Below are 10,100 nucleotides of genomic sequence, written 5' to 3'. Positions count from 1 at the left end.
ATCAGAACCCTTTTAAAAGGAAAGATCATATTTGTTGGGGAAAGCAGCTGTATTTTTAAAAAGGAGGTAGAATTTGAGGTGTCCCTGAGAGATGGGTTTGGAGACATAGCTGGAGGAGAGATTTCATCCAGGCCTGAGGTCAGTCAAAACAGAGGCAAGAGTGAGAGGAAAGCAGAGGGCAGGGTCAACAAGGAGCCAGGTTCCCCGTGTCTCTGAGCTGTAAAGTGCTCAGAAGGACATGGGAAGACCCTTAGGGATGCCCTGAAGTTTCAGAGATGGATTTGGTGGGGAGATGCTATGACAGATGGACAGACTGCAAAGCTCAGATGGGTGACAGAAGGCAAAGGAAGTGTTTCAGAAAGAAAAAGCAGTCCAGTGTCATTGGAGGGTGAAAGCTGTGAAAGAGGAATAAAATCTGACAATCTTTGGAACATCAGTTTAGACCCTCTCACATGGATTATACTTTATTTGAATTAAAGGTGAGTCATTAACACTTTCTAAGTTGCCTGTTTGGTAACAACTAGCACAATAAACAGAATGTTAAAAAATAATAATGATAATAATCAAGCTTCTAATTTTTTGTAGAAAGTCTTTAATTTGAATGGCTTCTGGAGGAGGCATTTTCACGCTTTGTGACATTCTCCTTGTATTTCTGGAATTTTCATTTCTTCTTCCGGCAGCATTTTCGGCCCCTCAGGGAACAGCAGTCTATCTGTTCCTCCTTTGGAAGACAGCCAATCAGAGCACACTGGCCGCTTCTTATTTTGCAATAATACTTTTGTAACCCACTTATGATGCTGCCATTGCCTGCAGGAAAGAAACGAAGCACACGGGAAGGTTTTAGGAAGGCCGTGGTACAAGTCCAAGGCTTTTGGAATCCCTCTAATAAGTTATCTGGTGCCATTTTTTATTCTTTAATGTCTTTTTCCTTTTTCTTTACCATCTGGAGTAAAGAAGAAGGTGGGGCTAGCTACTAACAATGTGTCTGTAGGTTTGGCTCAGCTGGAAAAGTAGTGTGACCATGGCAGCCCCCTTGTGAACTGTCCCCTGGGAGGCAGTGGCCGCGATGGTCCCCCGGGCCCTTAAGAGGCCGAAAGAATGTACCTCCAACCGCTAAGCTAATAAAAGGGAATCTGTGCTTCTGTCCTCAGATTAAGTTCATTTTTCCTGTTGGTATGAAAGATTTACATCACTTTCTTCCTGTCTCATGAACAGGTATAACAATTCTCCCATGGATGGATGGTTTGTGAGCTGATAAGTCTCTTAAGAGTGAATCAGAAGGGATGGAGACCCTGCTTTGAGGTTCTTGATGATCTTTGTCAAGAAAAACAAAAACAAAAACTGGTAATGTCTAGTTCCCAGACAATAAATCTACTTTATCTAAAATTCCCAAATGAATGGAGAGGGCTGACTCTGAATGACAAATTCTCAATCCATTCAGCCCTTTCATTTCCCAGCACATCTTACCTGGAACAGGCAGCAAGAACAAGAAGAGCAATGCAAAGAGAAGGTAGTAGAGCCTTATGGCTGGCTGGCTTCCCAGCTGAGACTGGAGAGGATGGTGTGGTCGCTCACTTTTTAAAGGCTCCAGATCCGCAGCCATAGGGAGAAACATTCAGCAGCTGCAATTCCTGTAATATTATCAGATCAGGTCAGATCAGTTGCTCAGTCCTGTCTGACTCTTTGCAACCCCATGAATCGCAGCACGCCAGGCCTCCCTGTCCATCACCAACTCCCGGAGTTCACTGAGACTCATGTCCATCGAGTCAGTGATGCCATCCAGCCATCTCATCCTCTGTCGACCCCTTCTCCTCCTGCCCCCAATCCCTCCCAGCATCAGAGTCTTTTCCAATGAGTCAACTCTTCGCAGGAGGTGGGCAAAGTACTGGAGTTTCAGCTTTAGCGTCATTCCTTCCAAAGAAATCCCAGGGCTGATCTCCTTCAGAATGGACTGGTTGGATCTCCTTGCAGTCCAAGGGACTCTCAAGAGTCTTCTCCAACACCATAGTTCAAAAGCATCAATTCTTCGGCACTCAGCCTTCTTCACAGTCCAACTCTCACATCCATACATGACCACAGCAAAAACCATAGCCTTGACTAGACGAACCTTTGTTGGCAAAGTAATGTCTCTGCTTTTGAATATGCTATCTAGGTTGGTCACAACTTTCCTTCCAAGGAGTAAGCGTCTTTTAATTTCATGGCTGCAGTGACCATCTGTAGTGATTTTGGAGCCCAGAAAAATAAAGTCTGACACTGTTTCCACTGTTTCCCCATCTATTTCCCATGAAGTGGTGGAACCAGATGCTATGATCTTCCTTTTCTGAATGTTGAGCTATAAGCCAACTCTTTCACTCTCCTCTTTCACTTTCATCAAGAGGCTTTTGAGTTCCTCTTCACTTTCTGCCATAAGGGTGGTGTCATCTGCATATCTGAGGTTATTGATATTTCTCCCAGCAATATTGATTCCAGTTTGTGTTTCTTCCAGTCCAGCATTTCTCATGATGTACTCTGCATGTAAGTTAAACAAACAGGGTGACAATATATAGCCTTGATGTACTCCTTTTCCTATTTGGAACCAGTCTGTTGTTCCGTGTCCAGTTCTAACTGTTTCTTCCTGACCTGCATACAAATTTCTCAAGAGCCAGATCAGGTGTTCTGGTATTCCCATTTCTTTAAGAGTTTTCCACAGTTTATTATGATCCACACAGTCAAAGGCTTTGGCATAGTCAATAAAGCAGAAATTGATGTTTTTCTGGAACTCTCTTGCTTTTTCCATGATCCAGCAGATGTTGGCAATTTGATCTCTGGTTCCTCTGCCTTTTCTAAAACCAGCTTGAACATCAGGAAGTTCACGGTTCACATATTGCTGAAGCCTGGCTTGGAGAATTTTGAGCATTACTTTACTAGCGTGTGAGATTATAGTGATGACAATATGATGTATTTCCTGATGCTTCATGCCAAGGTTCCTTACAAAGCAGACCACGCCCATTCCCCCCCAGGAATTAATTGCAAACCTAAGGGAGATTCAGAGCTTGATGTGAACACAGGGCTATTCTGATGCCTCTGAGCTCTGGGTGCTCCTGTAGGGCTGGCTCATGTCTGGCTGTCTGATATGGGAAAGACCTGCCCACTCCTGGATACAGTTCTGGAGCGTGTAGTTGGGAGCTCACCTGTGCCACTGTGGTCCTTCTAAGCTTATGCCTTCTTTCTAAAGTCCTGAGAGAACCCGAACCCCATCAGTCAGGTCCAAGGCTGCTGTGTTCGGAATCTAGGTGTAAACTGGGGCTGGGTCATGCCCTGAGCCTGCACAGATACGCCCAAAATGGGATCAGCTTTTAAGTAGTTTGGGAAGGGAGGGAAAATGGGCTGCATTCCAGAGACCCTGCCCTGTGTCCTTGGCCTGTGATGAAGTGTAACATCTCAGGTCAAACAGAGCTTACACTTCGCTGCATTCTGAAAAACCACCAAATTCGTGAGTCTGGAAGGTGTCTCATTTTCCCTCATCAGAGACAGATGGATGATGTAATTTATAGGCAGGTGTTTCCTCACTGATAGTGTCACTCTCTCTACAAAAATGGGGCTTCAGAAGATATATTTACAACACTCGGTTACAGCTGGCTTGTGACATACAAGGAAGTCGAGGATTGGGGATTTCCACTAGATACAGATTCAATGTTTAGGAAGCCAACAGCCTTTACAAAAAATTATTAGGCTTAATTAAATGTTATCGAATCTAACAAGGGGATTATACACAAGAGGTTATTTTCTTGGACGCTGAAGTACCCATGGAGGTGGTTGGCTATTATTTTGTGTGAAAGCAATTGTAATGGATCCACCAGAGTTCTGGGGTGAACCCCAGGGTCTAGGACTGTAGGTTCAGACTCCTGTTGTACCTATTGGATTCTGTAAGCAAACTCTGAAGTCCTACCATAGATAAAGTACCATGGGCTTGGGGTAGGTGAGGGGATAGAAAGGTGAAATACAGAGGGGCCAGTTCTGCCTCTTTCTCTCAGGGAACACTTCATATCTTTAAAACCTAACTTTCCTCATCAGTTCAGAATATGAGACAAAGTAGACATTTTTATTTTAATTAATTAATTGAACTATAGTTGATGTACAATATTATATGTTACAGGTGTACAATATTGAGATTCATGCTTTTTAAACTATAACATATTGGCTATATTCCCCATGTTGTACAATATCTCTTTGTAGCTTATTTTATACATAATAGTTCACAGCTCTTACTCCCCTAGCCCTATGTTGGCCTCTGCTCCTTCCTCACCACAATGGTAGCCACAAGTTTGTTCCTTATATCTGTGAGTCTTCTTTTTTTTTTGGTTATGTTTACTAGTTTGTTACATTTTTTAGATTCCATGTTTACCCAATTTCATACATCATTTGTTTTTCTCTGTCAGGCTTATTTCACTGAGCATAATGTCTTCCAGTCCATTCATATTGTTGCAAAAGGCAAAGCTCCATTATTATTTATGACTGAGTAGTATTCCATTATATACAAATGCCACATCTCCCTTGTCTATTCATGGACACTTAGGTTGCTTCCACGGCTTGGCTATTGTAAATAATGCTTTAACAGACACTGGGTGCACGTATCTTCTCAAATAGTGTTTTTAGCTTTTTGAATATACACCCGGATGGGTCATATGGCATTTCTGTTTTTAGTTTTTTGAGAAACCTCCATCCCATTTTCCATGGTGGCTGCACCAGTTTGCAGTCCCAAGTGCAGACACGTTTAAATACGGAAGGAGGTAAGTGTGGGGCCAGCAGGCTCTCATACCTGGTCTCACATGAGATAAAAGAGAGGGTGGCTAGGGTGCTGTAGAGAGTTAGAACCAGCGCTTGGCCCAGGCTCAGGGCTGGCATCACTGGAGCTCTGCTTACCTGTAATGACGTACTTTTCTTGGAGACCAGACCTCCACGTGAACCCTGAGTCTCACCTGTCCCTTCAAAGACAGGAGGCCTTTCTACAGCAACAGGACTGTTTAATCAGAAGTTCTCTGAGAGTGGAAGGCACCTTTTCTTGTCAGTTAATTTGGAAGCTGGGTGCTGGGGAGTGGGCTATGGCTGTGGTACCTGTCCCACTCACAGAATGAATTGTGGGGAACATTTCTATATATTAAGATGTTTATAAAAGTTGGGTGAAACTTTCTGTGGTGAAAATTCACACAGCAGAAGAGTGAGACTGTTCTTCACTTCTCTAGCCTGGGGAAAAACTGCTAACTCTGGTTTGCCTCCTTTTTGTCTTATTGTACCGTTTTACATGTCACAAATACTTCTGGCCTCTCAATTAATAGGTGCACATTTACTGTTGAATAATTAATACATACCTATGAGTCTGACATTGACAAGAACTGAGGCCATGCCCCAGGCCCAGGGGCTTGAGTCACTGGGCTCAGAGATACAGACCCTCCCAACCCTCCTGCAGGACCAGCTGGGTTTTTTTCCTGGTAACTCTGAGCCAGCACTTTTTTAAATTTGATGTTGATTAGGTTGAGAGAGGATAGACTTATTTTCTCTCAGGTCAGACTTCTAATCTCCTCTAATCCTGTTTTGTTTTGAACTCTGTTTTTAAAATCTGGAGCAGAGTTCTGGTTGATCAAAGTTTTTGGTCCAACAGAAACAGACTCACAGACTTAGAGAACAAAGATATGGTTGCCAGGGAGAAGGATGGGGAGGGATGGTGGGAGAGTTTGGGATGGACATGTACACACTACTCTATATAAAATGGATAACCCAAGAAAGTTCTACTGTATATCACAGGAACTCTGCTGTATGTTCTGTAGCATAACATAACATATGGATGGGAGGGGAGTTTGGGGGAGAATGGAAACCTTTATACGTATGGCTGAGTGCTGTCCACCTGAAATTATCACAACATGGTTAATCGACTATATTCCAATACAAAATTAGAAGTTTAATTTTAAAAAAATTGGGAGCCCAAAGGCCATACCATGTAATTCTCAATGCTATCGTTTATTATCTGGATTTACTTGAATAAGTTTCATAAACTCTTTGACCATCTGTACCTCAACAATAAAGTACAGAGAGTAATAAATGTCCTATTTAGTCCACAGGGAAAGCCCTATGAGTTAATGATATGAAGTTGACCTGTAAACTGCAAATTACCACATGGCCCATTTATCACCCATGAGGCCCTGGAGAGGAATGACAAGTGGGGGCTGGTGAGCAATAGCAAGACAGCTTAAAGACTGTGGCATGGGCTCCTCACAAGGGAGCTAGGACTTCCCTTCTTTATCTTAATACAGTGTAAGTGGGACTCAGCCACTCTCCTCTGCAGCTGTTTAAAATTTGTCATGACCACTGCTATTTAAGGTTTATCAGCAAAGATAAGCATTAGCCCAGTTTTGCAGATGAAGAAACTGAGGTTCAGAGAGGTTGAGTGACTTTCCCTGGGCCACCCAGCTAGTTAATGGCAGTGTTGTAGGGAATGGCATGCATTTCCCATGCACTCCTGCCTCCAGGAACCATGTAGATTTGTCAAAGGGAGACACTGGTAGAAAATGAGAAGGCAGGAACTGGTAAGAAGCCAAGGTAATCGTCTTCCTGAGCCTCTGAAGGCATCTTCTCTGCACTTCCAGTTTCGGCTAGAATGCTGCTTCATCTGACGGCCTGGCTTTCCTCAGGCAGGTTTGCCACGATCCCAGCTTCTGTGGCGTGCTCCCTGTCCCAGGCTCTGGGAAGGTTTCCTCCTTCCTCCCTCTGCCCCTCTGGTCCCAGGGATAGTAGTGTCTTTATGCTATTGCAAAAAAATTTTCTGGCCAAACCATGTGGCTTGTGGGATATTAGTTCCTGAATCAGGTATTGAACCCAAGCCTGGGGAAGTGAGAGCTCAGAGTCCTAAGCCCTGGACCACCAGAGACTTCCCTGCTGTTACAAATTATGAGGTGACTCACCATACATTTATTTGATTTCTCAGCTCTCCTACCACTGCTATAACCAATTGCCTAATAAACTCCTCCCTTTTGAGGTCCTTATATTTACTTCAACTTCTCATATTTTCTTCAGTTGTTGGATTTTGACTATCTTCTAAGACCACAGGGCTCCCCTGGTGGCTCAGATGGTAATGAATCTGCCTGCAATTTGGGAGACCCATGTTTGATCCCTGGGTCAGGAAGATCCCCTGGAGAAGGAAATGGCTACACACTCCAGTACTCTTGCCTGGAGAATCCAATGGACAGAGAAGACTGATGGGCTACGGTCCATAGAGTTGCAAAGAATTGGATCAAAGCCATGCACTAAATCATAGCAATATTAAAGTTCTATTCATTCTTCCCCTTATGGTGGCAATACTGTGTTGTCGAACGTTATCAAATGAGTGTAGCTAGAATGGCACTTGGCTACACTCTCCCTCCTATCTACTTTATCAGCATCTTAAGTTTCAGCATCCAGCGGGAGCTTTGAGACAATGATATGGAGTTGCCAGTTGCTACCAACTTATTGTGGTCCTTTGTTGAAGCATCGCAGAATTGCATGCTTCCTGTTGCAGGTGTATATGTGAGGCAGTTTCTAGAATTCCAATTTATCAGTTATTTGAGCTTAACTCAGTTCAGCCGCTCAGGTGTGTCTGACTCTGCGACCCCATGAATCACAGCACACCAGGCCTCACTGTCCATCACCAACTCCTGGAGTTCACTCAAACTTACGTCCATTGAGTCGGTGATGCCATCCAGCCATCTCATCCAGCTGTGCTCCTCTTCTCTGTAGGAGATAATCAGAGAGGTGGGGGAGGAATGCCCTCACTGAGGGAGATGCAGCTTGGATGGTGGCTGAGGACCAGTCAAGAAGGAATGTCCCTTTCCCAGCTGACCTGAGGCTGCTCCAAGGTTGCATGAGCTTGTCGAGAGTTTCTGAGCCAAGTGACATCATCTATTCCCTTTGGTCGAACCACATCTGAAGATATGTAAAGAGAAAGAAATAATACACAATTTCCCTTATGTGTGGAACACAAAAGACAAACAAAAAGAAAACATGGAAAAAGAATTTTAAAGAAGACAATGTGGACATGATAGCAAATACAAAGATACACAGACCTGAGTAAAGGAAACCAAAAGAGGAGCCTCAAAGAAAATGGGGCAGCAAATAGTAACAGAGGAAAACTGCAGTTTTTGGTGCTGAAAAGGTGTGTGGTTCACAGAAATGTATGGTGATGCACCTAAGACTTCACTAAAATTATAATGCGATAATACCAAAACTTAAAACAATTAAAATAAAATTCTAAAGAAACTAGAGAATCCATCCCCAGCTGCCTAAAGCCACACCACTACATGATTTTACTCTTGTCCCATTTCCCTGAGGGACTAGCCAAACACCAAATTTAAACCACACAACCTGAAATGCAGCTTTGAGCCTCTAGTCTGTCAGAAGATGCTCAGAATCAGGAGTGCTGGACACTCCAGCTGAGGAGACGCAGCTTCCAGGGTGGCTGAGGAAGGTCAGGGGGGAAATTTCCCTTTCTCACTGACTTTATACTCCCTTAAGGTCACATGACCTTGATGATGTTTTCTTTCCTTTTTTTTTTTTTTTGATGAGATTTTCTTAACCAGTCAACATTTTGTAGGCTACAGTCAAGGAGGTCACAAGGAGTCGGACACAAGTGAGCGGCTGAACAGCAAAACTCACCCTGTAACTCTCAGTGTCTTGAACACCCATTTAGAAAGATAAATACCTTGTGAATTCACTTCGATGTGGAACATTAAACACAAGTTTCAAAAGCAAATAAGTCAAAACAAAAAGAAAGGAAAGCAAATGACACAAAAGCAAACATTCTCACAGAACAGAGCAGGGCATGTCAGAGGATAGTGGCAAGGGGACAGCTAACGAGTGAAACAGGTCCACAGGATGGTAACAGAAACACCCAAGTTGTTGGTGCTCACCAATTGTATGATCTACTGGAATTGAAATATATTTTTTGTACACATAACGTTTAATCTAACAAATTCACTGAATCAGTTCAGTTTAGTTGCTCATTGGTGTCTGACTCTTTGCAACCCCATGAATCACAGCAGCAGGCCAGCCTCCAAGTCCATCACCAACTCTTGGAGTTTACTCAAGCTCATATCCATTGAGTTGGGATTGCCATCCAGCCATCTCATCCTCTGTCGTCCCCTTCTCCTCCTGCCCCCAAACCCTCCCGGCATCAGGGTCTTTTCCAATGAGTCAACTCTTCGCATGACGTGGCCAGAGGATTGGAGTTTCAGCTTCAGCATCAGTCCTTCCAATGAACACCCAGGACTTATCTCCTTTAGGATGGAAAGGTTGAATCTCCTTACAGTCCAAGGAACTCTCAAGAGTCTTCTCCAACACCACAGTTCAAAAGCATCAATTCTTCGGCATTTGCCTTTCTTCAGAGTCCAACTCTCACATCCATACTTGATCACTGGAAAAACTATAGCCTTGACTAGACGGACTTTTGTTGGCAAAATAATATCTCTGCTTTTCAATATGCTGTCTAGGGTGGTCCTAACTTTCCTTCCAAGGAGTACGCGTCTTTTAATTTCATGCCTGCAGTCACCATCTGCAGTGATTTTGGAGCCCCCCAAAATAAAATCTGACACTGTTTCCACTGTTTCCTCATCTATTTGCCATGAAGCAATGGGACCAGATGCCATGATCTTAATTTTCTGAATATTGAGCTTTAAGCCAACTTTTTCACTCTTCTCTTTCACCTTCATCAAGAGGCTTTTTAGTTCCTCTTCACTTTCTGCCATAAGGATGGTGTCATCTACATATTTGAAGTTATTGATATTTCTCCCAGCAATCTGGATTCCAGCTTATGCTTCTTCCAGCCCAGCGAAGAGAAACCCTTTGCATAGGAACCTTGAATGTCAGATCCATGAATCAAGGCGAATTGGAAGTGGTCAAACAGGAAACGGCAAGAGTGAACATCGGCATTCTAGGAATCAGCAAACTAAAATGCACTGGAATGGGTGAATTTAACTCAGATGACCATTATGTCTACTCCTGTGGGCAGGAATCCCTTAGAAGAAATGGAGTCGCCATCATGGTCAACAAAAGAGTCCGAAACACAGTACTTGGATGCAATCTCAAAAACGACAGAA

This window comes from Bos grunniens, chromosome 27 (genome assembly GCF_055505025.1).
Source record: "Bos grunniens cultivar Pamir isolate PY7600 chromosome 27, Bosgru_T2T1.0, whole genome shotgun sequence".
NCBI lineage: Eukaryota > Metazoa > Chordata > Mammalia > Artiodactyla > Bovidae > Bos > Bos grunniens.
Note: the sequence above shows the minus strand (reverse complement) of the source record.